Here is a 13,884-nt window from a genome sequence, read left to right on the forward strand (position 1 = left end):
TAAGCACGTTAAGTTAGATTTGAGATAGGAATTAGAGCACAGACAGCTCTTTTACACCAACAGGACTCACTGTTTTGAGACCTCCTATCACTAATAAATACACCCTCTCTCCAAATAAAAAACTTGCTCACCTTTAACCCAATATTATCACGAAAGCTACTGGAAAGAAAAACTCAGAATCAGACTTGATGAAGTGGTCAGCCATGCATGAAAACTTCCATATGATTTTTTTATTTCTAGAAACATCAATGTGAAGTCAATAAGACCCTGACCCAGTACAGCACCATCCTTAGAAATCTCATGATTTAGTTACCTTGGGGTTAAGTGTTTTCGGCAAAGTCATATGCCAGATGCTAGAGATAGAGAAGTGGATAAAATACGGTTCCTAACCCCACTGCAGAGCTCACAGCAGAATCAGGGAGCCGGGCAAGTGCAGTGCCCTAACAGGGGCCTGTGGAAGGGGGGAGGGAGCTGGTGAGGCAGGAGAGCGATGGCAGGGTGAACCTCCCAGCAGAGAACACTGGGGGGCTGAGGGCACTAAACATAGGCTGGAGGCATTCGGTTAAGGCCCTCATTGTCAAACTTGAGAATTGGAACTCAAGTCTGTAGGTGACAGAGAAGCACCTTAAATGGTGGAGAACCACTTAAGGATTTTAAATAGAAAAGCGACCAGAATTTGTTTCATTTTAGCAGGGATTAGCTTGGGGGCAGTAATAAGAATAGTTTGGAGAGGACCAGGGGCAAGAGAGGTCGGAAAAGTAATTTGATTGGTCATTACAAGGCAAGAGATGAAGAGGAGGTAGGGACTAAAGGAAGTGACATGTCCAAAAAAATCACAAGGAAGAACTGACCTGACAGAGTGCTCAACTGGAGGGTGGAATGAGCCCGAGGTTTGTTTCTGCTCCGGGTTCTTGAACAGACAGCAGTGGTGGGGTGGTAGTTTTGAGATTAGAAATGTGAGTGGTGGGCTTCCCTGGTGGCGCAGTGGTTGAGAATCTGCCTGCTAATGCAGGGGACGCGGGTTCGAGCCCTGGTCTGGGAAGATCCCACATGCCACGGAGCAACTAGGCCCGTGAGCCACAACTACTGAGCCTGCGCGTCTGGAGCCTGTGCTCCGCAACAAGAGAGGCCACGATAGTGAGAGGCCCGCGCACTGCGATGAAGAGTGGCCCCCGCTTGCCGCAACTAGAGAAAGCCCTAGCACAGAAACGAAGACCCAACATAGCAATCAATCAATCAATAAATAAATCTTTAAAAAAAAAAAAAAAAAGAAAAGAAATGTGAGTGGAGTTCCATCCTTAAGGAATCAAGAGGATCACCTACGGAACCCTGTAACAAGGCCCAGGGAGGTGAAGTTTTTTGCCCAAGGGCACACAGCGTGTTGACACATAGTCTCTGAATGTTGCTTTCTTCCATATCAAGTTATCTGCAGTGAGAGACTTTTGATGTGATATTTGCAATCACAGAACCGTATGAGGTATGCAAAATTAATCTGTGGTGGCGGAAATCAGAACAGTAGTTGCCTGTGGGGGAGGGAACTGACTGGAAGGGAGCATGAGGAAATTTTCAGGGGGGCAGGGACATTCTATATCTTGATTAGGGTGTGGATTACATCAAATGGTACATTTAAGATCTGTGCATTTCACTCCATTCGAATTTTAGCTCAATATTAAGAACGGTAAAGATATGAAGCAACTTCCCCACCTTAGCTCACCATGTTTACCCTTACTACTGAGCCATTACTGAACCTCTGTAAGTATTTACTGTCCGTCTCCTCTACTCTGTGATTTACTTTAGGGAAAGGAGCAGGTTTCAATCTGGTTTCATAACTATCTTATAAAATACTCAGCCCTTAATAAGAGCTATGTCATAAAAAATGAGAATACCTATATCAACAAGGTTTAGATTCAAAACCGGAGGGACAGTCCTTTAGGGACCCTGTGCACTGTTGACATGGCAGTAGAGGAGGCAGTGCAAGGCTGGTAGAGGCAACTCCACTGCACTTGTGTCTGAAGTCCTAGAAGAGAGACTAGGCCCAAGCCGTTCGGCTCCAGAGGAGGGAACTGGGTCCTATGGTTAGAAGCCACAGGGAAAAGCTTTTTCTCAGCTGTCAAGAGGTGATGTGTTCACCATTTGAGAAAAGACTGGTTGACCACCGCCTGGTGTGCTGTAGTGGGAATTTACATGCTGGAATGTGGGCCATCTGATCAAGCATCCAAAGACCAACTCTTTCACTGGTACACTGAGCGTGATATATCCACTAAGAGGGTAATATAATGTGTCTTACCTGTTAACTCACCTGCATTAAAAATTGAGGAGCCTTTTATCAATTTAGCATCAATCACGACTACCCTGCTCCATCACAGATCAAACTTTTCCTTGACAAGCGAGTTTGATATTTTAGTGCTCCCTCCGCCTGCAGACCTCAGAGCCTGTTTCTTTATGCCCACCAACCAGAAACATAATCCTTGTTCTAGCTGTCTTACCTCCACTTCATCTACCCTTTCCCCACCTTCTCTCTCAATGAGGGAAAAGACATGTCTTCACCTCTTGTCACATGTCATGCCACTTGGCTTCTGATTCAGAACTGAGTTCACATTTCATTTACTTTCAAAACTCCTCTGCGAGAGGGCAGACAGCAGAAGCAAGAAGAACTACAGTTCTGCAGCCTGTGGAAGGAAAACCACATTCATAGAAAGATAGACAAAATGAAAAGGCAGAGCACTTTGTACCAGATGAAGGAACAAGACAAAACCCCAGAAAAACAACTAAATAAAGTGGAGATAGGCAACATTCCAGAAAAAGAATTCAGAATAATGATAGTGAAGATGATCCAGGACCTCGGAAAAAGAATGGAGGCAAAGATCGAGAAGATGCAAGAAATGTTTAACAAAGACCTAGAAGAATTAAAGAACAAACAAACAGAGATAAACAATACAATAACTGAAATGAAAAATACACTAGAAGGAATCAATAGCAGAATAACTGAGGCAGAAGAATGGATAAGTGACCTGGAAGACAGAATGGTGGAATTCACTGCCACAGAACAGACTAAAGAAAAAAGAATGAAAAGAAATGAAGACAGCCTAAGAGACCTCTAGGACAACATTAAACGCAACCACATTTGCATTAAAGGGGCCCCAGAAGGAGAGGAAAGCGAGAAAGGACCCGAGAAAATATTTGAAGAGATTATAGTTGAAAACTTCCCCAACGTGGGAAACGAAATAGCCACCCAAGTCCAGGAAGCGCAGAGAGTCCCAGGCAGGATAAACCCAAGGAGAAACACGCCGAGACACATAGTAATCGAACTGACAAAAGTTAAAGACAAAGAACAATTATTGAAAGCAGCAAGGGAAAAATGACAAATAACATACAAGGGAACTCCCATAAGGTTAACAGCTGATTTCTCAGCAGAAACTCTACAAGCCAGAAGGGAGTGGCATGATATACTTAAAGTGATGAAAGGGAAGAACCTACAACCAAGATTACTCTACCCGGCAAGGATCTCATTCAGATTTGCTGGAGAAATCAAAAGCTTTACAGACAAGCAAAAGCTAAGAGAATTCAGCACCACCAAACCAGCTCTACAACAAATGCTAAAGGAACTTCTCTAAGTGGGAAACACAAGAGAAGAAAAAACCTACAAAAACAAACCCATAACAATTAAGAAAATGGTAATAGGAACATACAAATCGATAATTACCTTAAATGTGAATGCATTAAATGCTCCAACCAAAAGACACAGGCTCACTGAATGGATACAAAAACAAGACCCATATATATGCTGTCTACAAGAGACCCACTTCAGACTTAGGGACATAAACAGACTGAAAGTGAGGGGATGGAAAAAGATATTCCATGCAAATGGAAAACAAAAGAAAGCTGGAGTAGCAATACTCATATCAGATAAAATAGACCTTAAAATACAGAATGTTACAAGAGACAAGGAAGGACACTACGTAACGATCAAGGAATCGATCCAAGAAGAAGACGTAACAATTATAAATATATATGCACCCAACATAGGAGCACCTCAATACATAAGGCAACTGCTAACAGCTATAAAAGAGGAAATCAACAGTAACACAATAATAGTGGGGGACTTTAACACCTCACTTACACCAATGGACAGATCATCCAGACAGAAAATTAATAAGGAAACACAAGCTTTAAATGGCACAATAGACCAGATAGATTTAATTGATATTTATAGGACATTCCATCTAAAAACAACAGATCACACTTTCTTCTCAAGTGCACATGGAATATTCTCCAGGATAGATCACATCTTGGGTCACAAATCAAGCCTCAGTAAATTTAAGAAAATTGAAATCATATCAAGCATCTTTTCCGACCACAATGCTATGAGATTGGAAATCAATTACAGGGAAAAAAACCGTAAAAAACACAAACACATGGAGGCTAAACAATACGTTACTAAATAACCAAGAGATTACGGAGGAAATCAAAAAATACCTAGAGACAAATGACAATGAAAACATGATGATCCAAAACCTATGGGATGCAGCAAAAGCAGTTCTAAGAGGGAAGTTTAAAGCAATACAATCCTACCTCAAGAAACAAGAAAAATCTCAATTAAACGATGCAACCTTACACCTAAAGGAACCAGAGAAAGAGGAACAAACAAAACCCAAAGTTAGTAGAAGGAAAGAAATAATAAAGATCAGAGCAGAAATAAATGAAATAGAAACAAAGGAGACAATAGCAAAGATCAATAAAACTAAAAGCTGGTTCTTCGAGAAGATAAACAAAATTGATAAACGTTTAGCCAGACTCATCAAGAAAAAGACGGAGAGGACTCAATAAAATTAGAACTGAAAAGGGAGACGTTACAACAGACACCACAGAAATACAAAGCATCCTAAGAGACTACTACAAGCAACTCTATACCAATAAAATGGACAACCTGGAAGAAATGGACAAATTCTTAGAAAGGTATAACCTTCCAAGACTGAACCAGGAAAAAATAGAAAATATGAACAGACCAATCACAAGCACTGAAATTGAAACTGTGATTAAAAATCTTCCAACGAACAAAAGGCCAGGACCAGATGGCTTCACAGGTGAATTCTGTCGAACATTTGGAGAAGAGGTAACACCCATCCTTCTCAAACTCTTGCAAAAAACTGCGGAGGAAGGAACACTCCCAAACTCATTCTATGAGGCCACCATCACCCTGATACCAAAACCAGACAAAGATGCCACAAAAAAAGAAAATTACAGACCAATATCACTGATGAATACAGATGCAAAAATCCTCAACAAAATACTAGCAAACAGAATCCAACGACACATTAAAAGGATCATACGCCATGATCAAGTGGGATTTATCCCAGGGATGCAAGGATTCTTCAATATACGCAAATCAAACAATGTGATACACCATATTAACAAATTGAAGAATAAAAACCATATGATCATCTCAATAGATGGAGAAAAAGCTTTTGACAAAATTCAACACCCATTTATGATAAAAACTCTCTAGAAAGTGGGCAAAGAGGGAACCTACCTCAACATAATAAAGGCCATATATGACAAACCCACAGCAAACATCATTCTCAATGGTGAAAAACAGAAAGAATTTCCTCTAAGATCAGGAAGAAGACAAGGATGTCCACTCTCGCCACTATTATTCAACATAGTTCTGGAAGTCCTAGCCATGGCAATCAGAGAAAAAAAGAAATAAAGGGAATACAAGTTGGAAAAAAGAAGTAAAACTGTCACTGTCTGCAGATGACATGATACTCTACATAGAGAATCCTAAAGATGCCACCAGAAAACTACTAGAGCTAATCAATGAATTTGGTAAAGTTGCAGGATACAAAATTAATGCACAGAAATCTCTTGCATTCCTCTTCACTAACAATGAAAGATCAGACAGAGAAATTAAGGAAACAATCCCATTCACCACTGCAACAAAAAGAATAAAATACCTAGGAATAAACCTACCTAAGGAGGTAAAGACACTGATGAAAGAAATCAATGATGACACAAACAGATGGAGAGATATATAATGTTCTTGGATTGGAAGAATCAATATTGTGAAAATGTCTATACTACCCAAAGCAATCTACAGATTCAGTGCAATCCCTATCAAATTACCAATGGCATTTTTTTAAAGAACTAGAAAAAAAATCTTAAAATTTGTATGGAGACACAAAAGACCCTGAATAGCCAAAGCAGTCTTGAGCTGGAGGAATCAGACTCCCTGACTTCAGACTATACTACAAAGCTACAGTAATCAAGATAATATGGTACTGGCACAAAAACAGAAATATAAATCAACAGAAGAGGATAAAAAGCCCAGAGGTAAACCCAGGCAGCTATGGTCAACTAATCTATGACAAAGGAGGCAAGGATATACAATGGAGAAAAGACAGTCTCTTCAATAAGTAGTGCTGGGAAAACTGGACAGCTTCATGTAAAAGAATGAAATTAGAACACTCCCTAACACCATACACAAAAATAAACTCAAAATGGATTAGAGACCTAAATGTAAGACCAGACACTATAAAACTCTTACAGGAAAACATAGGAAGAACACTCTTTGACATAAATCACAGCAAGATCTTTTTTGATCCACCTCCTAGAGTAATGGAAATAAAAAAACAAAAATAAACAAATGGGACCTAATGAAACTTAAAAACTTTTTCAAAGCAAAGGAAACTACAAACAAGGCGAAAAGACAACCCTCAGAATGGGAGAAAATATTTGCAAACGAATCAACGGACAAAGGATTAATCTCCAAAATATATAAACAGCTCATGCAGCTGAATATTAAAAAAACAGTTTCTTAAAAAACTAAAAATAGAATTAGCATATGATCCAGCAATCCCACTACTGGGCATATACCCAGAGAAAACCATAATTCAAAAAGACACATGCACCCCAATGTTCACTGCAGCACTATTTACAATAGCCAGGTCTTGGAAGCACCTAAATGCCCATCGACAGAAGAATGGATAAAGAAGATGTGGTACATATATACAATGGAATATTACTCAGCCATAAAAAGGAACGAAATTGGGTCATTTGTTGAGCCGTGGATGGATCTAGAGACTGTCATACAGAGTGAAGTCAGAAAGAGGAAAACAAATATTGTATATTAATGCATATATGTGGAACCTAGAAAAATGGTACAGATGAACCAGTTTGCAGGGCAGAAATAGAGACAGATGTAGAGAACAAACGTATGGACACCAAGGGGGGAAAGCCGCGGGGGAGTGGGGGTGGCGGTGTGATGAATTGGGAGATTGGGATTGACATGCATACACTGATGTGTATAAAATGGATGACTAATAAGAACCTGCAGTATAAAAAAATAAATAAAATTCAAAAAAAAAAAGTATCAGCCACAGTGATAATTTAAAAACCCCCAAAAACCCAACAACTCCTCTGCAGTCAGCATTTTTGCCTCCGCCTTCTGCCCAGCCCTTCTCCTCAGTCAGGGTTACGGGCTCATCAGCCTCAGTGGTCCACAGCCTTGGACTCTCTGCTTCCCCATGCAACTCCCACCGTCTTGCTACTCAGTCACTCTACACCACTTCCTGCACCTCACCTGTCCCAGCCTTTCTCCTCTAGGTGGTTCTTAATGTTTATCAAGCAAATACAGCCATGTATCATTACAAACTGGTAGCAAAGTGGTATACACTATACTAGTAAGAAACTAAACTGCCCCTTTCTGCATTCTTCTTGACAACCTGTAGGGTACCGGTGTATGTGCACATGCACACGTGTCTGTTCAATATAGAAATGGCAAGTTTTGAGTCAGAGATGGTACCACTGACAGAAATGTTTTGTGAAAAAATTCTAGATTCCCTGCAGTGCAGAGCATGAGGGCTGTGGAAGCAGACTGCCTGGGTTCAAATCCTAGCTCTGCCTCTTAGTAAATGAATGAATGAATCTCTCTGTGACTTATTTAGTTCCTGTATCTATAAACCACCTCATAGGGCTGTTGCAAGGATTAAATAATATATGTAAGAACAGAAAACTAGATCTGATACATAGTAAGCGCTACTTCATCATAATGTTAGCATGTTATGCTCTAACCTAACTTTAGCTTCTATTAGTCCACAGATGCGAGCATGGTTAGTGGGGGAAATACTGCATTCAAATATCTTCTTTATACCACCATCCAGGGCACTCCTCTCTTGGGCCCTGAAGATGCCAATTACGGACCTCATGTCTCCTACTCAAGACAAATGTTCAAACTATTATTTCACAAAATGGCCAAGAACATTGCTCTGCCTCAAATATTTCAGGTTCTTTCCCTGAAATATTTTATCTCAACTTTCTTCAAAGACCAGCTCAAATTCTAAGGGTTCTAAGCAGAGTTTTCTTTACGTATTCAGGCTGAGTTGTCTTGCCCTCTATGAGTGCTTAAGGCACATGTGCTGATGTGCTCTTTGGGGCACTTACCTGCCATCCTGCACTATAGTACTAGAAGCTCACAGGAACCCACAGTGTCCCAGGGAAACATAAGAATCTTAAGGGCAGGACCGTGTCTTTGCCTCTTTAGAACCTTAGTACCTGACATAATGTCCTGCACTTAAAGAGGTTCCAGAAATGCTTATTTAACCAATATCTATAGACCACCTATCTTCTCATCTAAAAATAGAGGAGGGAATTATAATGCCTTCTGCATGAGGCTGTTATAACAATTTTGTGAACTAATGTACTCAAGGCTCTTTGCATAGGACTGGCACATGGAAAAGTTCTTAAATGTGAGCATCTGCTACAACTTCTATATGAGACTGACTTGCTCTAGTGGATTTTTTTCAACTTGGTTCTGTGAATCCTTGGTTCTGAAAGAATTACAACCATCTTCGGTGGGGCTGTTGGGTGTTACCTTACAAAAAGGCAGTGTTCCCAAAATTTCTAGTAAGTTGCTTGCTTGGAATTTAGAGCTCTGGAATGATGGACTTCAACATAATTAAAACACTATCTACATTATAAACAAGAGCAACATCGTAACGTTAGAAACTAAAAAAGACAGTAAGGTGAAAAAGTGAGAACTGGGAAGAAGGAGGAGAAAAGACGGCTTCTATCTTGTCACTCCTTTCCTGGAGCTGGGTCTTCAAGCATCACAGACTCAGAAAGGCGTTAGGGCCAGAGCAAGAGAGGCGGAAATGGAGAGAGGCTTTTATACCTGGCAGTGTCTTGATAATTTTTAAACTTTATAGTTAGTAAATGTCTCCAGACAACACAAAGCCACATACGACTCTTGACTGCTGAGAAAAGAGCTTACTTTTCACACTATCTTATCAAGACCTCTTGGCCCTGGGGCCTCTAGCCCAGAGGAACCCTTACCACCAGACAAGTTAGCTTCCTCCCAGAAGGTAGCAGGCAGGGGCTGGCAGGCTTGCAGAGCTTGGTTCATACGTAAGTGACAATAATGAAATGGATACTCAGAAGTTGAGATGTGCCTCTATTTCATTTACCAATTTATAATAGCTAAAATAATGCATAATGGATTAAGAAAAGATAAGTTCCTGCAACTACAAAGGAGTTAAACTATCTTTAAATTTTCTGGTATGAAATCAACAGACTTTTCCATATGCAAATCAACTTGGGTGCATGATTATTAGTAGAGCCCTACTCACAGGAATGGGGGAAGGCCAAGTCTTTACACACTTGTATGTTTAAAATGAAAGAATGGAGTGAAGAAATCCCGGTTTGCCCAGATTCAATTATATAGTTCAGTGGCAGAATAATAGAAATGTAAGCTTTTTTGTTTCTTTTTAATCCAAAGTGATCTTTAATGGAGCTGATAACAACTGAAATGTCTTTTCTTTCCCCATTCCATAATCAAATGTATGCAGAATATACAAAAATATAATTTATTTTGGATATCATTTTAATGCCTGCTTTTAAAAAAATTACAAATAAGTTTATTTTCTATTAGAGCTAGATCCATAAATCTAACTACATGAATTAGATAGTTTTTGATAAAGCAGCTTGTCATCTAAGATGTATTTGTGTTAAAAGAAAATGCTGAGGCTGCTGGTTTTGTGCACTATTTTTCAGATTAAAAAAACCCAATAGAATAAAAGTTGGAGTTAGTAACTAAACAGTCATTCACTGTGCCACTTTGACACTGACATGTAATAGTACATGGCTAATAATAAGCATGACAAATTGGCACTAGTCAGTACACTTTGAAGAACAGCTTTGAGTGGACAGATTTGGATATATTTAGACGAAAAATACCGATAAAGAAGACACTTTCAGCTTCAAAATAATAGGGCATGCATGAATCACCTAAAATCAACTGGTATTAAGGCTCAAACAGTACCATTTTCTTTGTTAGAGAAAACACTACTGTTTCCTACTAGGGACATTATTCATTTTTCCTTCTGTACAAGTTGGGTGCATATGGAACAAAAGGTGGAGTCTGGTGGCTTCCAGCCCTGCCTCTTATCAGCTCTATGACTTGCCAAGTTCACTAGAAGCCTCATCTGTAAATGTAGATGGTAACAGTAGCGACCCTCATAGGGTTTTGTGAAGATCAGTTGGAAACAGGACTGCAGGATGCTTAGAGAAGTGCCTGGAAGGTGGTGTGTGCTCAGACTCTCATTGTGATTGTTATTCCTCCAGGTGGGAGGATCACCTACAGCACTTGAGAGGTTCGGTTTAGGCTGCTACCCTTTACCTTCCTTCTTTCTCTAGATTTCCTCTTCCTTTGGGAGAGAGACAAGTCTGTTGTAGTGACACTGAGTTCTACTGTCTAACATGCAGTCCACTCCTCTCCCACGGTATAGAAGCAAAGCTGTTTAGGGGACTGACCTTGGCTCTAGGGGTAGGTCTCAATTTATCTCCTGATACATATTCTTCTCCATCCCTACTAACTCATTCCTTAGACATTTTGAGCTCAGCATAGATATTAAATCCTCTGAGGGCATTCAGAATTAGAAACTGATGATTTGTGCTCTAGGATCACTGGTCTCTTGTCCCATATTATTGTTGTTGTTGTTGTTTTAATAAGTCAAAGTTAGTGCCTACTCTTTTTCTAAGAAAGAACCATCCTGCGCTTAAAAAGCAACTTTCAGCTGAAAGGTGAAACTAAAAATGGTATCCTTGTGAACAATCTTGCTTATCCAACCTGAGTTCAGGTCTTACAGATTAATTTTAGGGACAGATATTTTCACTTTCCTATCCTAAATCTATTGAACTTCTGTGTTTTCATGTGTAAACGCATGAATCTTTTCAGTTACGAATCTCTCTTTTGATGGGCATTGGTTCTCTGGATCCTCAAAACAAGTTTTATTTTCTAGGTAGAGTGGCAACCTGTTGACATTTTCCATAATTTGACAGTACTGGTGCATTAGTAGATCATCAAAGGCAAGATGTGAATAACAATACAGCACTTGGTGAGGCCAGATACACATATATACACACATATACACACGTGTATATAAAACATGTTCCTTGAAAAAAGATACATAAACTTTCAAAAACGAGATCATACCGTATACACTGTTTTATAACTTTGTTCATGCATTTCCCATCCATGCCATTAAAGATTTTCTAATATATCACTTTATAGATGTATAATATTTGATTTTATATATATATTAAAAAATTACTTTGTTTTCAGGTATTTAAGTTGTTTTCACATAAACAATATTTAAATATCTATCAATATTTAAATAGATATCTTTGTAATTAATGATAAGGATTTTCTAGGATAAATTCCAATAAGTTAAATTGCTGGATGAAAGAACATGAATACTTTAATAGGCTTTTGCTACATATGGGAAACTGACCCCTGCAAAGGTCAATTTAATAAGCACACACAAGAAATGTATGGTGGTACTTTCTTTTTCACACTTTTACTAATGCTTGGGATTGCTATTTTTAGAAAGTTGCCAAAGTATGTCATTTTTGTTTTAATTTGCATGTCTTTGATTAGATAAAACAAGTTCACTGGATATACACTGGGACTATTCCTACCTGTTTTGGAAATTCAGTTAGTTGTCATCTTACGGATTTGTAAGGCCTCTTTATATTGTACATGCTTTAAATCTTTTACACTAATTTTGGTCATCAGGCCACTAGTGTTTCCCTGGCCACTAATGAGTTTATTTTGTTGGATTTGCTGCTCTGTGAATGCAGCTCCACATCCTTTATCTAGTTCCTATGGGCTGTTTGTCTCTTTCTAGTCAACTTGCAAAGCTCCTTCTTTATCATGGATTATTAATACTCTGTATTCTTTGTTGCAAATTTTTATAAATCCACTATCGCCTTTATTTATGGCATCTATCCAATACTTGTGTGTGCGTGCATGTGCATGTGTGTGTCTATGTGTCTATACAAGTTCATTTCTTTTTCTGTTATAGCTTTTGGATTCCTGTTTTTGTCTTCCCTGCCCCTAGATTGTATGTATATTTTATATTTTTCTACAAGATGAAAAACATTTTTCATTTAATTTTATAATCTAGCTTTACTTTCTTTCAAGACATTCGTTTTTCTGGCATCCTTTATTAAATAACTCCTTTTTTCCCCACTGTTTTGAAATACCAACTTGGTCATATATTACATTCTCAAATATATAGATATTCAGTCTCCCTTCTCTCTTCTGCTCCATTGATCTGTGTTTATTCCTGCTTTCCTTAGTGACTTAATATCTTATAAGGCAAGTCTGGCTGTTTTCTTTTTCACACTATATTGGGCTCCTGCTGGCACCAATTTTGCAATATACATTTAAGAGTATTTAACTTAATTCTAACACACAAAAAAACACCTCCCTCTCAACTTATCCCGAAATTGCATTTGTGTGATACTTACATTATACTTTTGAAAGAACTGACACTTTTATATTGTCTTTTCAAGAAAAAAGTATGAGTTTCCATGTGCTCAAATCTTATTTTCTCTTCCCATAAGACTTCAGTTTTCTTCATATAACTTCTGTGGCTTTCTTTTAAAATTTATTCCTAAATAATTTCATAATTTTTTTCATTATGGTGTATGGAATATGTGTTCCTACTTCCGCTTTTAGGCAATCACTGCTTAGAATAGAGAAAATCAATTGTTTGTTGTATATTTATCTCATATGTAGCCATATTAACAAATTTTAAGTCCACTTGATTTTTTTACTAGACTCTTTTTGACTTTCTAGATTTTCTGTCAGCAGCAAAAACACAGCTTTATGTTGAATTTTCTCATCTTTATGGTCTTTTCTTAGTGCTTTCACTAGCATTTGCTTAATAATAAAAAGCATAGTTCTGACTTTAACCAAAATATGGGTTTTAATGCTTCAGCATATGAGATACTGTTGAGTTTTGGTTACACAATATTATATTTAAATAGTTAACTTCTATTTTGTTCTAATTTTTATTAGGAATGCCTTAAGTTTATCAAATCTCTTTTCAGCATCTATATTTTTTTAAAAAGAAAATAACTGGTCAAACATCTGTATGAACCAAAGTAGTAGCTAAATATTAAAAGGAAAAATATTAGAAATGCAAAGAGAAATTGAAAAATAATAAAATTACAGTGTAGACCTCACTATCTTTCATAATAGGACAACTCCAGTAGATAAAAATTAATTAAAGGAACTGAAACTACTGATAAATTTGATTTAATAGACTTATACAAACCCATATTGTGCCTCAAAAATATTTTAAAGGGGGTAGGATCCCTGGAACACTTTGATGTTTGACCATTTACTTGGTGGCAAGAGGATTAAAACAGATTTTTAAAAAACTGACATAAGTTACATTCTCACATCAAGATTCCATAAAAATAAACAACAAAGTATAATAACTAAAAGTGTTCTTTTAGAGGGAGTTAACTCTGGGATGGAAGATGAAATCAAAAGAAACATCATGAACTACTTAAAAAAGAATGAAAAAGAGAATCAGT

The 13,884-nt window shown here is 38.0% G+C and overlaps 1 protein-coding gene across 2 annotated transcripts in view; it reads right to left on the reverse strand.

Annotated features, from left to right (window-relative positions):
• LCLAT1 (lysocardiolipin acyltransferase 1) overlaps positions 1-13,884 on the reverse strand; it is a 204,780-nt gene that overhangs the window by 4,265 nt on the left and 186,631 nt on the right. The gene's annotated exons all lie outside the window — the stretch shown is intronic.

The sequence above is a fragment of the Balaenoptera ricei genome, chromosome 13, assembly GCF_028023285.1.
Source record: "Balaenoptera ricei isolate mBalRic1 chromosome 13, mBalRic1.hap2, whole genome shotgun sequence".
NCBI classification, from domain to species: domain Eukaryota; kingdom Metazoa; phylum Chordata; class Mammalia; order Artiodactyla; family Balaenopteridae; genus Balaenoptera; species Balaenoptera ricei.